This window comes from Triticum urartu, chromosome 5A (genome assembly GCF_056163025.1).
Source record: "Triticum urartu cultivar PI428250 chromosome 5A, HENAU_Tu73, whole genome shotgun sequence".
In the NCBI taxonomy this organism is placed as follows: Eukaryota; Viridiplantae; Streptophyta; class Magnoliopsida; order Poales; family Poaceae; genus Triticum; species Triticum urartu.
This window is the reverse complement of record NC_141877.1, coordinates 387,105,715-387,127,705: the sequence shown is the minus strand read 5'-3', so window position 1 is coordinate 387,127,705 and position 21,991 is coordinate 387,105,715. Positions and strand designations below refer to the sequence as shown.

The window sequence follows — 21,991 nt, the reverse complement described above, 5'->3', positions numbered from 1 at the left end:
CTTTGAAGACGAAGCTAGAGCAGACGTCATGGAGTCTTCCACCGATCAAAATTTCTAGATGACTACCATATATCACTAGTATTTCCCCATGTATTTAGTAGTAGTTGAGCACTTGTGCGATAGTTCTAGATCGTTTGTATGCCCTTGCTTGATTGATTGAGTGAAATGATTGTGTTTGTCTCATGTGCATATGGGTAGTGTTTTCTCATTAGACCCCCTTCTCTATTCTAATATCTTTCATCTAAACCCTCAGATGCCTCCGAGATGTGACACCAGTTTTGCCTTCCCACCGGAGCTCACCCAGTTGATCCAACAGCAGAATACCTTGATGCAATTGCTAGTTCAGAATCAGGGCAACAACAACAACAACCCGCCTCCCGTGGACAACCTAGCCCGTTTTCTAAGGTTACAGCCGCCAGTGTTTTCCAGTAGCACCGAGCCCATAGTTGCGGATGATTGGCTGCGCCGTATTGGAAGGGAGTTGACCACCGCAGGTTGCACAGATGCTGAGAGAGTGCGCTTTGCCGCACATCAATTGGATGGACCAGCAGCCTCATGGTGGGAGAATTACATAGCCACTTTTCCTATAGCTAATGTCACTTGGGACCAGTTTCAGCAAGCTTTCCGCACAGCCCATGTCTCCACTGGAGCTATGAAAATGAAGAAGCGGGAGTTCCGCAACTTACGCCAGGGGAACCGTACTGTGGCTCAGTACGTGGATGAGTTTAGCAAGTTATCTCGCTACGCCCCTGATGATGTGGCCACAGATGCAGCGAAACAGGAGAAGTTTATGGAAGGGCTGAATGATGAGATGAGTATGCAGTTGATGGTAGCAACCTTCAACAACTACCAGGAGTTGGTAGATAAGGCTCTTATGATTGAAGGGAAGCAGCAGCTGATTGAGAGCCGCAAGAGAAAGTATGGACAAGGGAAGTATAACTCTGGAGCTCAGCAGAAGCCTCGCCTAACCCCGAACTCGGGAGGACTTGTTCATAACCATGGAGGTCACAACCACACTGGAGGAGGATCGCATAACCACAATGGATCTAAGAATGGGAATGGGAACGGAACCAACAATAATCATAACCGCCCCAACCCAGCCACACCCGCCAAAAGGGACTTAAGTCCTCTTACTTGTTTCAAGTGTGGGAAGACTGGACACTATGCCACGGAGTGCCCTGAAGGAAAGAATGGAAATGGAAATGGGAGCGCTGGGAAGAAGCCAAATCCATTCAACAAAGGACTAGTGAAACAGGTTAACGTGGAGGAGGTTGAAGAGCAGTCGGACGCGGTAATAGGTAAGTTTATGGTTAAGTCATTTACCGCTCTTGTTCTTTTCGATACTGGTGCATCGCATTCATACATATCAAGGGGATTCGTGGATAAGTTTAAGCTACCAACCCAAACCCTTAGGACCCCTCTTTTAGTGAGTTCACCCGGAGCAGAGTTTATGGCTAGCCGATGGTGTGACCAGATACCCTTAACCATTGGTACACATGTTTTTCCGTCCGACCTAATTATCTTGGAGTCACAAGGATTGGATATGATATTGGGTATGGACTGGATGTCAAAGTTTGGAGGAAGCATTGACTGTGCTAGTAAGTCGATTTATCTCACCACTCCGGAAGGAAAAAGGATTAAGTATGTATCTAGGCATGTGCCTAGGAGGAGTCAGGTGAATGCCCTTACGGGAGTTGTTCAGGAGGAAGTGCCTGTAGTGAAGGATTACCCGGATGTTTTTCCAGAGGAGTTACCAAGCATGCCACCAGATAGAGACATTGAGTTTTTGAGAGAACTGTTGCCAGGTACCGGACCAATATCCAAGAGACCCTATCGGATGCCCGCTAATGATCTGGAAGAAATTAAGAAAGAGATCAAGGAGTTATTGGAGAAAGGATACATCCGAAGAAGTTCATCACCTTGGGGAGCCCCAGTACTTTTGGTTGAGAAGAAGGATAAATCCCTGAGGATGGTTGTTGATTATCGAGCATTAAATGAAGTGATGATTAAGAACAAGTACCCACTACCGATGATCAACGATCTGTTTGATCAGTTGCAGGGAGCTAAAGTGTTTTTGAAGATCGATTTGCGATCGGGGTATCATCAGTTGAAGATATGAGAGAAGGACATACCGAAGACAACATTCACAACACGATATGGATTATACGAGTACACGGTCATGTCATTTGGACTGACTAACGCCCCTGCCTATTTCATGAGAATGATGAACAAGGTGTTCATGGAGTATTTGGACAAGTTTGTTGTGATGTTTATTGATGATATTATGGTATACTCGAAGAACGAGGAGGAGCACAAGGAGCATTTGCGCTTAGTTCTCGAGAAACTCAGGGAACACCAGTTGTATGCTAAGTTCAGCAAATGCGAATTTTGGTTGAAGGAAGTTGGGTTCCTTGGACATGTTATATCGGGAGAAGGTATAGCAGTAGACCCCAGCAAAATTCAGTCAGTCACTGAATGGTTGGCACCCACTTCAGTTAACGAGATCCGCAGTTTTCTTGGACTCGCAGGATACTACCGGAGATTCATCGAGAATTTTTCCAAGATTGCAAAGCCAATGACTGAACTATTGAAGAAGGATACTAAGTTTAAATGTACAGAAGATTGCGAGGCAAGTTTCCAGGAATTGAAGAAACGCTTGACTATAGCGCCAGTGCTAACACTGCCAGATATACATAAGGAGTTCCAAGTGTACTGCGATGCCTCACGCTTAGGACTTGGATGTGTGCTTATGCAGGACGGGAGAGTTGTTTCGTATGCCTCACGACAACTGAAACCTCATGAGTTAAACTATGCCACGCATGATTTGGAGCTAGCAGCCGTAGTATATGCATTGAAGACCTGGAGACAATACCTTATTGGAAACCGTTGTGATGTGTACACGGACCATAAGAGTTTGAAGTACATTTTCACCCAGAAGGAGCTGAACCTTCGACAGAGGAGATGGTTGGAACTTATAAAGGATTATGACATGAAGCTACACTATCATCCAGGAAAGGCCAATGTCGTAGCAGACGCTTTGAGCCGGAAGAGTTATGCTAATATCCTTGAAAGCAAGGGACTGACGAAGGAATTAGCAGAGGACATCATGGAACTTCGATTGGAGATTGTTCCTAGAGGATTTATTACAACAATGGAGGTCCAGTCGACATTGCTGGACAAAATTCGGGAAGCCCAGAAGGATGACAAAGAGATTGCCGAGATAAAGGAGAAGATGGGCAAAGGAAAGGCCAAAGGTTTTCATGAGGATGAGCACGATACCCTATGGTTTGAGGACCGAGTTTATGTGCCCAATAACCAAGAGATCAGGAAGTTAATACTTCACGAGGCCCATGACTCACCCTACTCAATACACCCCGGAAACATCAAAATGTATCTGGATTTGAAGGAACGTTCCTGGTGGACCGTATGAAGAAGGATATTGCCGAGTATGTCGCCGTATGTGATGTATGTCAGCGTGTGAAGGCAGAACATCAGAAGCCAGCAGGACTGTTACAGCCTATGCCGATACCCGAATGGAAGTGGGATAAACTGGGCATGGACTTTATCACCGGATTGCCCAGGACCAAAGCAGGATATGATTCCATATGGGTAGTAGTTGATCGCTTGACCAAAGTAGCTCACTTCATCCCAGTGAAAACCACCTATACAAGTGCAAAGTTGGCCAAGATATATATGTCCAGGATAGTATGTCTGCATGGAGTTCCGAGGACCGTCGTATCAGATCGAGGAACACAGTTTAGCTCAAAGTTTTGGCACCAGTTGCACCAGACTTTGGGAACGAGATTGGAGTTTAGTACAACATTTCACCCGCAGACGGATGGACAAACAGAGAGAGTCAACCAAATTTTGGACGACATGTTGAGAGCCTATGCGCTAGATTATGGATCTAGTTGGGATGAAAATTTGCCATACGCAGAGTTTTCATACAACAATAGCTATCAAGCCAGTTTGAAGATGGCCCCATTTGAAGCCCTGTATGGACAAAGGTGCAGAACACCGTTGATGTGGGACGAGGTAGGAGACCGACAGTTGTTTGGACCATACTTGATCAAGGAGTCTGAGGAGAAGGTTAAATTGATTCGTGACAGACTGAAGATTGCTCAGTCCAGGCAGAAGAGTTATGCAGACTCAAAACGCAAGGAGGTAACCTATGAAATTGGAGATCGAGCATATCTGCGAGTATCACCCTTGCGAGGAGTGAAACGTTTTGGAGTTAATGGAAAGTTAGCCCCGAGATTTGTAGGACTGTATCGTATTTTGGAACGGATGGAAGAAGTTGCCTACAAGTTGGAGTTACCCGAGGGATTGTCAGGAGTTCATGACATGTTTCACGTTTCACAGCTGAAGAAGTGTCATGCTGAGATGGCAGATGTACCGCTAAGAGATACAGTACCCCTAGAGGCGATTTAGTTGGATAGTGATTTGACTTATGAGGAGAAACCAGTTAAGATTCTTGAGTTTTCCAGCAGAGTCACCCGCAGTAAGGTTATCAAGTTTTGTAAAGTTCAGTGGAGCAACCATACCGAGGATGAAGCCACCTGGGAACGGGAGGATGATCTTCGCAAAGACCACCCACACCTATTTTCTAGCCAACCCGAATCTTGAGGGCGAGATTCATCTTAAGGGGGTAGGTTTGTAACATCCCAAATTTTCAATTTGAAATGTTATACATAGTTATCCATGCATATCATATTTTATTCGCATTTCGTCTCGCGATCCTCGAAATCCTAAGCAACTCAAGGACCCTCGGAGAGAGTTGGGGATTTCCCGGTTTTCAAATTTGATCTTTATCAAGTCTTGAAAATGAGGATTTTTTGTTTTAATTATTTTCTCTCCAAAAATATTTCACACTAAAATATATGAGAGGAGATAATATGACTTCTCCAAGATAATTGAAATATTGGAGGAAAAATATTAAAACCAAATAATTGTTTTATTTGGATTTTATTGCAATTTTGTTTGCATTAGAAAAATTGCACGTTTTCCAAAATTGCATTTTAGGGCCAAGAAAATGTTCATCTCATTCTAAATATTTTATTTAGACGGTGAAAATTTATTTTGGGATTTTTAGACTTTTTTTTAGGATTTATTTCGGTCGGCGAAATTATTATTTTTTTTAAAAAAAAGAGGTTCCCGCGCCGACTAGGCCTAAGGCCCAACCGCGCCAGGCCGCCGCCGCCGCCTTCACCACGAGCGCCGCCTCCGCCGCTGCCTCGGACTAGGAGTCCGAGCCGGACTCCTCTCCGCCGCCGCGTCTTGCCCCCTCCTCCAAGCCGCCCCGCCCCGCCCTTATATACGCCGCCACCCCCGCCCCCAACACCCCACCACACCACCGCCGCCCACGCCGCGCCAAGCCGCCGCCGCCTGCCGCCTGGTGTCGCCGCCGCCGAGCAGCGCCGCCCCCTAAGCCGCCACCCCGCTAGACCTCTCGTCGGAGGTAGCCGCCGCGCCCCACCGCCGGTTTTTTTATAAAGACCGACCGGTTTTTTTAGAACCCTAGATCCATTTTTTTTAGATTCGCCGGTTTTTCTCGGTTCTTCTATTTGGCGGACGTTTGTCCGAACGATCGTTTTAACGAACGGTTCTTCGCCCGTTAGAAACAGTGAACGAACGCTCGTTCCTTAGTCTGTTCGTCAGTTTTGTTTTATCGGATTTATTCTGCAATTTTCTCTGATCGCGATTTCTGATCCGATCTTAGTTTCTATTTTTCTTTTTGCTCGTTAGTCGGAATCAGGCGATTCAATTGCCTGGAGTTTCGTCTCGAAACCCTCTTTCCGCTTAACCAACTCAAACAAGTTTTCTCTACTGCAAAATTTGACCTAGTTTCAGATTAGTAAACGAAGCTTCTTTCTTTCGCCGTTTGAGTTTCATTGCTCCATTTGATTTGATTCTTTTTGCGAACCGGAGTTCTTAAGTTGAAATTTCTGGTCAACCTATTTTGTTGGAGTTTTGCTTGTGCATCGTTGCTTGTTACTTATGTATGCTATTGTTTGCTTGCGATAGAACATCCGGAGTGCGAAGCGTGCTACTACGAGTCCCTTGGTTTCGCAGATCGTCAGTAAGGCAAGTAACACTTTGATCATATCCCTTTTATCACCCAGTTTTTATGCATTAGTCTCAATCCTCAAACATTGCATGATTAGGATGTTATTAACTTATGGGTTGGGAAGTAGTCGATGAGGTAGAACCTATTGCCTTGTTACATTCAAACCCTTGGGAGTTACTCTACCCGTTGCTTATATATACTATGCTATGCTATGCTCGTAGACGTGGTTTGGGTTTGAGTGAAATACATGACAGATGTGAGCTTGTTAACTGATGGTTCAACTTAAGGTGGCAACTTAATCAAACATCTGGGTGGACTGAGGCACCTAGAGTACCCAGTGTTGCCTGTACTTTTTGGAAATCCCGGAGTACCCGTGTGATCTTCCTATGGACCGCCACCCAGGCTCAAAGGGAACTGAGATGATTCATGCTAGAAACTTCCGTGTGCAGCCACAAGCTATTATGGGCTCTAGCATAGTTTAGTAAGTTACGCGAAGCTCTTGAAGAGGCAGATCAGCAGGTAGTGGGATGTAGGTTTGGTATGGTCTGTCCGGAGTAGAGAGTTAATGTTTCTGAAAGACTGTGTCTCGGTCATCCGTATCTCAAATACCATGTAGTGCGAAAAATCCAACGGAGGCGATCGAGTCTTGTGGGGAAAAGTGCGCAAACCTCTGCAGAGTGTATAATCTAATCATGGTTAGCCGTGTCCCCGGTTATGGACAATTCTTGAGTATCTAGTATTTGGGTTATCACATGTATCTCATCATTCTTAATTAATATCGTTGGGTTGTTAATCACTTTAATTGGGATTGAGTTGGAGGAACCTTCTCAATGATGTTTCAACTACCATGATAGTTAAATAAAATCTATTCCTTTGTTGTAGGGAAAAATTGGCTTTTCGCAAAACTGTAACCATAGAGCTTTCCACCAGCCAAATATGCATGTAGTGATAGCATTATTCTGTTCTTGCTCTACTGTGTTACATTGCCAGCATATTCCATGTGCTGACCCGTTTTCGGGCTGCAACGTATTATGTTGCAGACTTTTCAGACGAGGAGTAAGGTTCGTTAGGTCATTGCCGTGCAGCTCAGCTATGCCGTTGGAGTTGATGGACTCACTTTATCTTTCAAGCCTTCCGCTGTTATCGTATTAGATGGCCTTAAGCCATATTATTGTAATAAGTTCTCTCTTGAGACATTCGATGTAATAAGTGTGTGATTGCTACTTTGTTATAAATCCTTCGAGTACTGTGTGTGTCAGCATTACCGGTCGAGGGATGACACGGAAGCACAGAGACTTGACCATCTAAGGTCGGGTCGCTACAGGGGTAATCGGCGATAATGGGTACATATGTACCATCGTAGCTCATCTGATAGAATGTTCCCTCCTCAAGCTCCACGAATATGTCCGGATCTTCTTCGTATCCGGGGTCAAGATCCCGGTTGCGATTCTCCGGCTGAGGGGCAGGGTCATAGATCCCCTCAATAGCCTTTTGCCATTCCTGTTAGGAGCAGATAAGATGATGCATGTCAATGAATGATCCAGGGACAGGATAAAATAAGTGGGGCCGAACCTTACCCAGCTTGGAGGATTGTACATGGAAAGTCCGTCTCGATATTGGAGGCGGCTGAACTCCTCCTTCTCCCCTTTATACAGCTCGGCCAGAATCTTGGCTAGAGCGGCGGGGGTCTTCGGGCCATTTCGGCTGTAACGTGAGGCGTCGCCTTCTCCGTTATAATGCCACATGGGCAGTCCTCGGTATTGGAGTGGCTGGACCCCCCGCGTTATAGAAATCGCCATCACCTCGACTATTGACAATCCATACTGGGCAAGTGTTTTAATCTTGCCCAGTAGAAAGCTGATCTCCGCGCTATCCTCTTCCTCGAGGCTCTGAGGACGCCAGCTATGGCGCTTCTTCAGTGGAGCATTTGAAAACTCGGGGAGGCCTATGCGGAAGGCCACTCTTCAGGAGATTTCTTTGGCGTGCCGGACAGGTATGCGGTCCCGGCGATGCGCCACACTTCGGCTCCTCCCACTTCAAAAATTGATCCACCTTGATTGTGAGGGACGAGGCAGAACAGTCTTCTCCATAAATCAAAATGGGCCTCGCAACCCAGGAATAGTTCGCATAGGGCGACATAACCCGCAATGTGGAGGATGGAGCCTGGGTGAAATTGTGCAGCTGGAGGCCATAGTGCTCCAGCAGCCCTCGGAGGAATGGGTGAATTGGAAACCCCACTCCCCTCAGCAGATAGGGGATGAAGCACACCCATTCTCCCGCGGACGGATTGGGAAAATCCTCTGCCTGGGTTTTGCCGTTGAAGGAGGCCGACCCTGCTCGAACAGGCACCAGATCTGCTGGAGGGAGAAATCCCTGCGTTTGCAGCTTCGCCAATCGGCTATGGGACACAGAGCACCTCTCCCACTCGCCTCTCTCTAGGTTGGAACGGGAAGAGGAGCTGGGATTGTTGGCCATGTTGGAATGGTCTTGCCTGGCGGTCTCTGAGGATTTTCTCCGCTTGGTGCCGAAAGGATCTGAGATCCAATCTCTTTAAATAGATGCTCTTCCTTGCAGTACTAGGGTGTTATTTGCAAAAAATACCTTGACTGTCCGCATTCGCTCGACACGTGGAAAACGAGGACATTAAGCGCGCTGGAGCCGAGGGGAGACATTGAATCTACGACCAAATACACTACATGGAAATCATTAAAGGAGGAACCCGCCTTGCAATACCAAAGACAATCTGTGTGCTGAACACCTCGCTATTGAAGACTGGTTCGGGGGCTACTGAGGGAGTCCTGGACTAAGGGGTCCTCGGGCGTCCGGCCTGTTATCTATGGGCCGGACTGATGGGCTGTGAAGATACGAAGACCGAAGACTGTACCCGTGTCCGGATGGGACTCTCCTTGGCGTGGAAGGCAAGCTTGGCAAACAACAATGAAGATTCCGTCTTATGTAACCGACTCTATATAACCCTAGATCCCCCCGGTGTCTATATAAACCGGAGAGTGTAGTTCGGAAAGGATATATACTCAATACCGTAGTCATACAGGCTAGACTTCTAGGGTTTAGCCATTACGATCTCGTGGTAGATCAAATCTTTTAATACTCATATTCATCAATATCAATCAAGAAGGAAGTAGGGTATTATCTCCATAGAGAGGGCCCGAACCTGGGTAAACATCGTGTCCCCTGTCTCCTGTTACCATAAACCTTAGACTCACAGTTCGGGACCCCCTACCCGAGATCCGCCGGTTTTAACACCGACAGCGGATGCTTGCAATAGGGGTTAATCATAAGTGGGATGCTTGTCCAAGGAAGGGCAGTACCCAAGCACCGGTCCACCCACATATCAAATTATCAAAGTACCGAACGTGAATCATATGATCGTGATGAAAACTAGCTTGATGATAATTCTCATGTGTCCTCGGGAGCGCTTTCCTTTATATAAGAGTTTGTCCAGGCTTATCCTTTGCTAAAAAGGATTGGGCCATCTTGCTGCACCTTATTTACTTTGATTAGTTGTTACCCGTTACAAATTATCTTATCACAAAACTATCTGTTACCAACAATTTCAGTGCTTGCAGAGAATACCTTACTGAAAACTGCTTATCATTTCCTTCTGCTCCTCATTGGGTTCGACACTCTTACTTATCGAAAGGACTACGATAGATCCCCTATACTTGTGGGTCATCATGCGACGATTCCTTCTTGAAGGCGTAGCCTAGGAGTTGTGCATTATTTGTTTATGTTGTGTCTTGTATCATAGGGTTAGTGGCTATTTGGGAGAGTTACTGTCACGAGGTATACGGCCTCAGGGTTTGTTTTTCGCTTTTTTCCGGGTCGATGATGTTCGGTTGTTGGATCGCATTATTAATAATATATGGATGCAGGCATTGTCCTGATGCAGAGGCCGAGGGATATCCTCCTTTTCAAAAAAATTCATAGGATGACATAGCTACTTGCTTAGAGCATCTCTAACCGGTCTCTTAAAAGCTTTAATGGGATTGCTAAATCTCAGTCGACCGAGACTTACCAAGTCTTAGCACTGCAATAATCGTGGGATCTTACGTGAAGATTCGTGCAAGATTTCCATTCTAATTTTTTCTTTTTATATGTTTTATCACTTGACTGAGACTTGCTACATCTCAGTCGACTGAGATCTAGCCACACCCAACCTTTAACTCTTCATTTCGAGAAGTTGTCATACCTAGCGATCTTTCAAACCGTTAGAGCGTAAAAAATATATGAGTTGGCCGCAAAGGCAGCCCGACTCTCTCAAATATACTCGATCGGTGCCTCCCATAGTAAATATATCGGCCCCCGAACGGCCACCACTTCATGTCGTCGCCACCCATTCTTGCCATCGATGCCCCTGATTTTGGCAGGAATGAACTGCAAGACTTCCGCCACCTCGCCGACCACCGCTATTGGCGTGACGCCGCCGGAGTCAACCCACATGCTGCTGCCCGCACGAAGGAAGAGGCCGGGGACCAAAAACTTGCTTCAGGCCTCCCCACCGTCAACCAAGGCCGGCAGCAAGAGCGGTGGCAAGGCCGGCCCCAGCGACGGCAAGTCACCCTTCTCTTGATTTGGCTGGCGGTAAGCGGGCGAAGAAGCCGACATCAGCCATTAAGATGCTTGCCGAGGCGGAGGCGAAAAAGAAGGCAACTCCAGCGCCTCGACTTGTCCGGCTGCTCGTACCCCGTCGCTAGCCACCCCTACGCCCCTCAATATGAATATCCGATGTTTTCTCAACAATAGAGGGTGGGGAGGAGGATGATCCTGAAGTGGAGGAGGAGGAGGAGGAGGTCGATAATCCCATGAAGACACAATCAAGCATGAAGAGACCAAGAATACACAACTATTGCCAAGAAGAAGATTGCTTTTTGTCAAGCTTGGATGAACGTGACGCTTGATGCATCGGTTGACACAGATCAATCAAAAGAGAAGTATTGGGGTAGGACGGAAGAGTACCATAGCACCATCGTGGATGTCACATCAAGCCGCACTCAAGGCTCTTTTGGGCACTGCCGGGGCACCATCCAAGAGCAATGCAACCAATGGTTCGGTTGTATTGATCGAGTCAACCATTCGCCACCGAGTGTGGTGAAAATCTTTATGTGCCTCTCGTCCAAGAGCTATACAAGCAACACAACAAGAGGAATGGTGGCAAGGGCTTCATGTTGCACCATTGCTACAAAGAACTTGCCAACAATGAGAAGTGGATTAGGAGAAACTTCAAGGCCACTCCGTAGAGGTCAAGGATTAGCATATCGTTGAAGCCAGTGATGAGGAGGATGAAAATCCCAATAAGAGGCCCGATGCTAACAAGATTGCAAGAGAGAGGAAAAGGAGAGGAGCCTTCGGCGGCAACTACAAGGAAGAGCTTGTGTCTATGACTGACCAAGAAATCATTGGTGATCGAACGCAAAGAAGAGAAGGCGAAAAGGTGGAATGAGCTCAAGTCTTTGGAGGACGAGAAATGGAGGCCTAAGTTGGTGGCCGGAGAGAGGAAGTTGAAGGCGGAGGAGCGGAGGCATGCATTCAAGGAGGAAAGGTGTGAGAGAGAAGGCCGAAGAACGTGTTCTCATGTTCATGAACCCAATCAGTCGACTGATCAAATGTTTTGTTTAGACATATGACATACAGTACCATTCATTAAATATATTTTCGTATTATATTTGTTAGATATTATAGGTGTTGATACTTTCTAACATGACGCTGTTAGCTATTTTCAAATCTGCTTCTCTCCAAGTAGCATTTGTCCCGATACAATACGACGGCAGATGATGCGCGGAAGCAACACCAGTCTGTTTAGACGTATGACGTACAGTACCATCCATGATAGAAGTGCATCTCAAGTATTCTAACCTAGCTAAACACGAATGCATCACCAAGGAAATACGCATGGTCAGCCACCGAGAGAGGCATGCAAAATGCAAATGCGGGTCTACGGATTAAAACTATGTAGTAGTATGTATGATTCCATTCCATGAAGTTGGACGACGATCCATACGAAATTAGATGCAATTGTACTGAGAAAAATAACATGATGATTATCCCTTTCTCCTCATCACAAGTTCACCACAATGAAATGCTGATTCTTCTTCTTCTTCATTACAGATCAACTCTCAAGTATCACAACATTACTCTCTCAGAGTTCAGGCCTACATGCATGGCATCAGTTGTCCCATTTGAAGGCGACGGGGCTCCTGACCCGGTGCTTCCTGTTCTCCCAGGCGATGTGGCCGAACTCCCACGTGCCGGCCGTCCTCGCCTTCGCCCCCGCCTCGCTGCTGAACTGCACGCTGTAGCTCCTCTTCTCCTTCGGCCACCTGAACTCCAGCGTCGCCGGCGTCACGGTCACCTTCACCCCGTCGGGCACCGCGACCGTCACGTTGTAGCTCTCGGGGCGCGCCGACACCATGGTCACCGTCCGCGTCAGCGTGCGGACGCGGGTGCAGCCGTCGAACACCACCACGAACGACGGGTAGTTGAGGTTGGCCACGCCGCTGGGGATCGTCCTGTCGCACTTGCTCAGCTCCGGCACGAACTGCCGCATCTGCTCCACCGTGTAGTTGAGGGTGCAGAGGAAGTCGACGTAGTCCTGCGTGCCGGCGTCGTACACCAGGCCTGGGTCCATGGCGAGCCGCGGGAGCACGAACCCGGCCCCGGCCGCCAGCGGCGTCGCGCCCATGACGGCGGCGCCGATGGCACTGCCGCTGTCCACGATGTCCCTGCCGTCCTTGTCGAGCGGGCCGGCGGTCGTCACCAGCGCCGAACGGATCATGGCCGGCGTCCAGTCGCCGTGCCGCTTCTTGATCAGGGCCGCCACGCCGGCCACGTGCGGGCACGCCGTCGACGTCCCCGAGAGGATGTTGTACTCCACTCTCCGCGCGTCCATGTCGGGGCGGCACCAGACCAGGCGGCGAGGATGTTCACTCCTGGCGCGATGACGTCCGGCTTGATGATCTCGGGGACAATCGGGTTGGGGCCCCGCGAGGAGAAGCCCGCCACCATCGGCGCCCGGTTCTCGCCGGTGATCGTGCAGCATGTTATGTTAGAGTTATGTCGAATATTATTGTACAAGTTAGGTTACAGTTGAATTTAGAGTTGTACGGTGTGTGGACAGGATATGGAGTCGTGTTCAAGTAGGACATTTATATCCTAGGCCTCTCATATATACCGAGGGTAGACACACAATGTAACCTATGCCAACATAATAGCACGGGCACGCGGGGGAGCCGGTGGCGTGTGCCGGCACCCGGGCGGCCGGAGTGCGGTATTGTGACGGTGTCATGGGGAGGAGCGCCCGTAGTCATGTCCCGGGGATGTAGCCATATCGGTGAACCTCGTTAACAAATCTCGGTGTCGTGCCTTGTGTGATTGCTTGGTCCTCAATAAATCGACGGAACGCCTCAGATTTATTCTAATAAGTGATATTATGAGCAAGTGATATTATGAGCAAGGTTTGAGGAGGCCGCAGATCGTTGATCTAGAGGAAAAACTCGACTTGGATCAAGGTTGTTCGCTGATAACATGTTGCCTGCGGGGCGCCATGCGCGGACGAGAAATCGATCTGGAAGCGAGCAGCTACAAGAAGCAATTCGAAGCGGGAGACAGATCGATTAAGTTGGACGCCGGTCGGGCGGCTGGTGCGTGCAGTCAGCAGATGGGATCGAATCCGATCGGAAAGCAACTTGGTGGCGGCGGCGGCGGAACGTGCGTCAGGACTCGGAAGACGTAGCGATCGAGCCGAGGTGGCTAGTGACTACACAACAGGAGTCATAGCAGGCCGTGGCCCATGGACCGGTGCAATAGGTGGCCGATAGGCACTGGGCTGGAGCTGACAAGGCCCGTGTTGGGCTGCTGGGAGCTGCAGGTGAGACTTGTGCATGGTCAGAGGGGAACCGGGACAAAGCGCAAGTGCTGGAGAGTTGCAGGAGGATGTACGTATAGGTGCATGAGATTTGTTTATAAAAAAGAGAGAATCTGCAACGTATGGTATATACTGTGTCATGGACAGCAATGATATAGAACGAGGAGCGATGGGACTTGTGGACGCATGCATGGTGCAGCCACGGAAGATACCATGGTAATAACTCTTTTTTAGGGTTGTATTGCTAATTGCATAGATGTTTGTACCAGGAGGTTTGCATGTTGCCGTCACATGCAAACGAACGTGCTTGTTGTCCAGGAGTAGTTGGAAGATAAAATAGCTTGTCTTGGCTGCTAGGGGTACACGGACAAGTGCTAGCAATGGATAAGGAAAATAATTTTGCAAGGAATCAGGTTTGCACGGAAGGTTTTTCTGTCAAGATTGCTAACAAGGTTCAAAGAGTATGTGGCGAGGATGGCGACGTGCGTATAAGGCTTGGAGGAGTCTGGAGCGCGCCGTGATAGGATTATGCAAACACAAGGCGTCAAGGCAATGCACAGATGTGCGAGGCGGACACGACGCAGGGTGAAGCATGGTTGCAGTCGGATAATTTCGGCTGGGTCGGACTGGACTGTCTGACGGATCGACGGGGATGTCGGTCAAAGCAGAAGACGGCGGTGATTTCAGCGACGACGACATAGGAGCGTGATGCTGATGGTGGCCGACTTCTGGGGCGTGGAAACACGTGGTGCATGCTTGAGGGCTTGTGCGGCTTCGACAGACTATTGCGCAAGGTTGATTCAAGACGGTGCACATGAGAGCTTGGAGTCGACAGGGCACGGGAGGGTGGCACGTACAACCACCATGGAGTCATGTTGAAGGTGGAGTTGGAGTCTGACGGATGACTACACTCTGAGCTGATGAAGGGGCTACGGCGTAAGTTAACGGAGAGTCGAAGCCTATTCCAGCGGGTAAAGCGAGAGACACGTGGATCGGACTGGGCGCCAGTGGTCTGATGGAGGCGTGATACTCGACATCCGTAGGTGATGATCGATGGTTCTCTGTAGTGAGAGTTGAGACAGTGGGGGCTAGCTACCCGGGAGACTCGACCAGGACAGCAGAGACTCGAGGCGGTGATAGCGGCGAGGTGTGCGGTAAGCACGGGACACAGCGACATGCCAGGGCACCGGTGGTCAGATATATTGTTAAACAAAGTGTGCATGGGGTGCTGAAGCAGTGTTGACGAGTACCGAATTCAAGTTGGTGACTAGGTCTATCGGTGCCGGTTGATGGACAGGAGTTGACCATGAAGAATCTGAGAAAGTGGCCGAAAGTCTGAAATTGTCAAAGGCTGAGAGAGTACATGGTCGTATATTTTGTGGTGTTCAGTGCACATTGCAAAGTGCGGATCATAAGTATAGAAGGAGACGGAGTGCTATAGCTATGGGACATGTCAAAGACTATCCGGGAAAAAAGGATGAGACAACTGTAAATTTGACTCAGGGTGACACAGGGCAACGGTGAAATTCCTTCAAGTTTCAGACAGACGGTCAAGAAAGAGAGGTGATGTTGAGTTCAGGTAACTCTTATTTGTGGCGTCCAATACGTGAGTTGTTCATTTTCACGCAGACAGTGGTCGGTGTGTGATGGTGTTGAACGGATTCTTCGAAAGTTGGGAGCACAAAGTAGAGTATTGAGGAACTTAATTTTGCTCGAGTATTGACTGAAAAAGACGAGAAGGGACTATAGTTGCAGGTGGAGTCATATGGAGTCTGGGAGTAGCAGCGGTGCTCATGGCGTATCTCAAGTCCAATGTACATGGAGGTTCGACGCATGGACGAATTCAAGGTGGTGGAGAATATTCGTCAAGGTGGAGTTTGTTAGAGTTGTGTCGAATATTATTGTACAAGTTAGGTTACAGTTGGACTTAGAGTCGTACGGTGTGTGGACAGGATATGGAGTCGTGTCCAAGTAGGACACTTGTATCCTAGGCCTCTCATATATACCGAGGGTAGACACACGATGTAACATATGCCAACATAATAGCACGGGCACGCGGGGGAGCCGGTGGCGTGTGCCGGCGCCCGGGCGGCCGGGGTGCGGTATTGTGACGGTGTCATGGGGAGGAGCGTCCGTAGTCATGTCCTGGAGATGTAGCCATATCGATGAACCTCGTTAACAAATCTTGATGTCGTGCCTTGTGTGATTGCTTGATCCTCGATAGATCAACGGAGCGTCTTGGATTTATTCTAACATCGTAGGTGAAGTTGAAGGACGCCACCGGGTACGCTACGGACGACATGTAATCGTCCAGCTTCTTGCCGCCGGTGGAGCTGAGCAGGAGACCGGGAAGGTTGAAGGGTTGGGCCCTCACCGCGTCCCCGAACCGTATCCTACCATCGGCGGAAATCATCCCGGCTCCGTCGGCTCTCTCCACGTCAAAGCCGGCCCAAGCTCCTACACCCTGGGAGCACACCACGACCTTGCCCATGACCCTGTCGGGCGTCAGGTCGCCGTACTCGCTGCAGTCGCTGCTCACTAGCGGGATCGTGCCCGCTCCCTGGGAGAACAGGATGTTGTACAGGGACTGCCCGGTGAGCACCACCCCGTTCCCGAGCCGGAGTGTCACCGGGAACACCCGGTCCGTGGTGGCAGCGCCGACGGTCGTCATCCACAGGGCCATGTTGGTTATGCTTGACGCTTTCGGGCCGTCGTTGCCGCCCGCCATGACGACGAAGACGCCTCTGCGCTCAGCGCCGAACGTGGCGACGGCGAGGAGGTCGTCGTAGAAGGCTTCCACGAGGCCTCCGAGGGACAAGGAGATGAGGTCCACGCCGTCGCTCACCGCGGCATCGATCGCCGCGGTAATGGCCGACAAGGAGCATCCGCCCCGGATGCACGCCTTGTACATGGTGATCCTCGCCATGCGCGCCACGCCGCTCGCTCTCCCGCCCGCAAACTTGAAGAGATCGGCCGAGGGGACCTCTGTTGGACGACGAGAAGAACAAGCAGCCGGCGGAGTACTCCGGTGCAGCTAAAGTATTTGCTGCTCCGGCAAGTTCGTCGTCGTACCTATGATTTGATCGCGAGAACTTCGGGGTCTAGAAGGCTCTCATGGAGTGTGGTCTCCGCGCCAACGAGCTATGGGACGCTGTCGACCCAGGAGGCGACACGTTCAAGAAGGAGGGAGCCGAGCACCGGAAGGATCGGTAGGCGGCGTCGGCGATTTACTCGGTGATGCCGATGGATGTCCTCCAGCACCTAATTGCCAAAGCAACGGCGAAGGAGGTGTGGAATACGCTAAAGCTCATGTTCGAGGGACACACCCGTATCAAGCAAGCCAATCTCCAAACTCTCCTAAGGAACTACGAGACTTTGGTCATGGGCGATGATGAGTCCGTGGATGCGTTCGCTTCACGGGTGGCTACTCTCGTCAATCGGATTCGCGCGCTTGGGGAGAACCTCACGGAGGTCTCGGTTGTCCGGCGGTTCTTGCGTGCGGCCCCTCCCCGGTACCTGCAAATTGTCACGGCGATCGAGCAATGCGTCGATCTCGCGACTCTCTCTATCGACGATCTTGTCGGAAGATACAAGGCTCACGATGAGCGCATGAGGTACAGTCTTGGGGACGGAAGGAACAACGAGCTTGTGATGCTCACGAAGGCGCAGTGGATCGCCCTAGAAAAGCAAGGGGGATCCAGGAGCAGCAGCAAGAAGAAGGGGAAGCAGCGTTCGGTGAGAAAGAACTTCGCCGATTCGGACGCCGACTCAGACGACGACTCAGAGGATGAGGCTGCACCACCACCGAGGAGAAAGTTTGACATCAGAAAAGTGAGGTGTTATAACTATGGCCTCCTTGGCCACTTCAAGGCTGACTGCGAGAAAGCACCGAAGCAGAAGGCGCTCATAGCCTAGCAAGGAGATGATAGTGACATGATGTTGATGTGTGAACTCGTGGACAAGCAGGATCTAGTTCTTCAAGCGCCGGCTAAAGAAATTGTCGTGCTCGTGAAAGAAAAAGTCCACCTTCATAATCATGGTTCGAAAACTCGTGTCGATGCTACTGATGCGGGAGATGACTCCGAAACTTATGTCGATACTACAGACGTAAGTGCTAACTTTGCTAAATCGGATGCAGCGAAAGCAGCGTGTGGTCAATCATGGAGAAGCAGTCTTTATGTTGGTCAACCGGAGGAAAGGCCCGTAGGCGGCCGCAAAAGCAACACAAAAAACAATGACATAATGGCGTACGTGGTGCCAAATGTCCACGAAAACAACTCGGCAAAGAGCGTTGCAGGCGGTCGCCAAGTAGCGAGTCGAGGCGAGCGAGGCACACGCGTTCTGTTGCAAAGCCCAGCCATGTGGGTCGGAGGGCGCAGCCTAGCAAAGGACGGGTACCCAGAAGAAGCCGGTCACTCCTGCGAGTTGGGCGGTGGTGGCCACTGCAAGCTAGCAGCTCAAGCATCACCACGTGGAGGCATGGTGCATGGGCCAGAACGTGGGCAACATCCAGAGGAAGGAAAAGACCCACTTAAGGAAGTGTCTCATGGTTCGTACGTGGTGGCACCTGGAACATTACTACGTGTAAATGATGCAGCACCAATCTCATGCGCAGGGGGTGCAGTAGCATCACTTGGTGGTGGCCAGTCAGCAAGTATGTCTAGTACTCTATTTGTCAGCCTAGAAGCGAGCATCAGTGGTGGCTCGCAGTTGCTAGCAGAATTGTACGCACAAGATGATGTCACTTCGGCACCTATGTCGCCTCCGAAAGTACCGGAGAAAACGACACGTCCATCTACATCCGGAGTTACACCCATATTCGGAGAAATTTCTTCAGACGATTAACTCGGTAATGGTGAACGGGAGTGGGCGACGATGTCTAGCAAGCGCCGAGGAACCGGCGAAATTTGTGGACGCAAATACGAAGGAGTGTTGGCGTCATGCTATGAAAAAAGAGTTGGGGTCGATCCATGACAATAATACATGGGAGCTTGTGGATCTTTCCAACAATGAAAAGGCGATAGAGCTCAAGTGGCAATTTAAGGTCAGGAAAGATGTTGAAGGGTGCATGAAGCACAAAGTGAGGTTTGTGGCCAAAGAGTATGTGCAAGAGGAAAGTATGGACTTCGAAGAAGTGTTCGTTCTCATTGCAAAGATGGAGTCGGTGAGATTACTCATCGCTCTCGCGGCTCAGAAATCATGGAAAGTACATCACATGGATGTAAAATCCGTGTTTTTGAACGGTCAGATAGAAGAAGATGTGTATGTGAATCAACCACCGAGTTTCATCAAAGAAGGAGAAGAGCACAAGGTACTGAAGTTACACAAAATCTTGTATGGGCGATGGCAAGGACCTCGGGAGTGAAACATCAAACTTGATCGGACATTGATTTCTCTTGGATTTGAGAAAGCCCCACTAGAGCATGCAATGTACAAGAGAGGTGAAGGAAATGATCGTCTACTAGTTGGCATCTACATCGACGACCTATTGATTACTGGAGCAGATGAAGAGGTGATTGCAAAGTTCAAGCTACAGATGAAAGAGTTTTTCAAGATGGATGATCTAGGTCTTTTGACCTATTACCTCGCGATAGAGATACATCAAAAGACGAAAGGGATCACACTATGTCAGGAGGCATACACAAGGAAGGTACTTGAAAGCCGTGGCATGAAATATTGCAATCCAATTAACGCTCCAACGAAACCTTGTCTTGAGCTGAACAAGAAGAGTAAAGCACTCGCAGTTAATGCAATAGAGTATATTGCAGCTGTCACTGCGGCGTGTGAAGGTGTGTGGCTAGGGTGGCTACAATGATCTCATGAATCGAGATCCGAAACAAGTGATGCTTAATGTTGATAACAAGTCTGAAAGTTTTCTATACGAAGATCCAATGCGGCATGATAAAAGTAAGCACGTTGATACCGTGTGAAAGTTTGCCGTGCGTGAGTACTGCTAGTACTGGATCGATCCGTTAATCGATTAGCTAGCTATTAGTTGTTCTGCCTGTACGTGGTTCCGTCTCAGACGTGTTTCGCTTCGACCAAGTGCACCGGTCAACAGCGAATTGTTCAAGAGTCAGTCAGCTTTGCTTTGTCGTCGTTCTTCGTCGGTCATATCATCGTCGTCGGAAAGTACTCGGCGTTGGGTCTGGGCCAACAACCTCGGAGCCTGCAGCCGTTGACGACACATGCGTTCCGTGCCCATCGATGTCCCTCGGACTCGAATCGGCGAGGCCACCGGCATCTAGCTCGTCGACTGTGATGAAGGACTTGGCGCCGACGAGCTTGTTGCTGCACAGGCTGGCGTTGAATCCTGGGGCGTCCACGCACTGGCCCCTCCAGGTGGACCTGACGGGGCTGACCCCGGCGTCGCTGAAGCTGGCGCGCTCCGGCCAGATGCCGCTGTCGACGAAGCCGATGATGACGCCGTCGCCGAAGTCGGCGTCCGGCCACGCGCCGAAGTCGTCGTGGAGGCCCATGAACCACGGCGACCTCGTGGTCTGGGTGTGGTACAGCCTGTCCTTGTACACGCGGGACACGCCTGGGACGGTCGCCATGCGCTGGGCCTCGCCGTCCGTGAGACGAGCCGCAAAACCGTGCATGACGGTGCCGTAGGTGTAGCGGATGCGGTTGGAGTTCTTGCCCAGAATGGACGCGTACCAGCGCTCGAGGGTGTCGAACTTGGACGGCTTGGCGAGGTGGTTGGTGAGGACGATGTAGGTGCTCGAGCTGGAAGGATGAGGGTGCTTGTGCCCCTCGGCAATGGCGTTCTTGGCCTTCGAGGTGACGGAGGAGTGTGTAGACTGGACAAGGAGGAGAACTAGGAGTGAGCAGCGCAAGAGGATGGAGACCATGGAAGCCATTGTTGGATTGTGTGTGGAGTGAGCAGCGCAAGAGGATGGGGACCATGGAAGCCATTGTTGGGTTTTATAGAGCTTGAGCAGCCCAGCGTGACGCTACCGGACAAGGCATGCATGCGTGTTCAGATCAACAAGACTGCAAGAAAATGCATCGCCAAGAGAAAATATTTGCATCATCAAATTTTTATCTTAAATTTTGAAGTTTGCATTACCATGTTTACCCTAAATATATCATCATGCACGCATGGTGGCTCAGCTACAGCTATTGGATGGTCCTAGATGTGGATTTCTTCCAGACTAAACCTTAGCTAGTGGAAGCTAAATGCAGCCTCGAAACAAGAATTATTGACCTTTGTTTTATACTCTCTCAGTCTCATAATATAAGAACGTTTTTGACAAGGAAGTACCAAGTAGTCGTGATGAACAGCCTTCCAAACCAAACAAGGAAGGATTGAAACGGCCTCCACTTGCCTTGTCTCGCATGCAAGAGCACATGGCTTTCAGTTTACATTCTAGCTTTGTACACCGAGGGATGAAACAAACTGCCTAATCTGTCACACAATCGCATATGCGGGCAGGCAAGGCTATTTTCAGTCCCTGTACAGCCCTGGTGAAGTTTAGGATGAAATGAGACCACAGCGATCGCTGCTTGATGAAATCTCGTATATGCTTGTAACTTAGGCCGCCGACCGCCCCCATCTCTAATCCTTTCCATCTGGTCTGCAGATCCAGTTTGTAAGTGACAGAAAAATTGATTTATTCATCTTATTAATCCGAAGGAGTGAGATTTAACATCTTAAATTCCTATTCTCCTATTATTTTAGGGTTTGTTTGACATGTGGTTTTTTCTTAAAATTACTTGACGGTCTAGATGGTTAATCACATGGATTACACAATCTAGATTAGTGCCTCAAGTTACACCCCAATCACAACGTCAAGTAAGCTAGCAAAATAAAAAGATACCTATTTTTGTAATCAGAGTTTTTTTTGTTATCATACATTGGCCACTATGGTTTCTTATTTATGTGAGGTTACTAAAAACATTGTAGACATGTTAGTTTTGAGAGGATATATTAGTTTTACTTGTTCGTATTGACCCCGACGACTTGTTTTCCTGGCTTCGCCCCTGACCCGGGCCCTCTGGACTATTCGCAACAAACTTTCTATTGAAGGATTGTTCCC

The 21,991-nt window shown here is 49.3% G+C and overlaps 1 pseudogene; it reads right to left on the bottom strand.

The window, feature by feature from the left end:
• Positions 1 to 12,134: 12,134 nt before the first annotated feature.
• LOC125556041 (subtilisin-like protease SBT1.7) lies at positions 12,135 to 20,832 on the bottom strand (annotated as a pseudogene).
• Between the last annotated feature and the right edge of the window lie 1,159 nt (positions 20,833 to 21,991).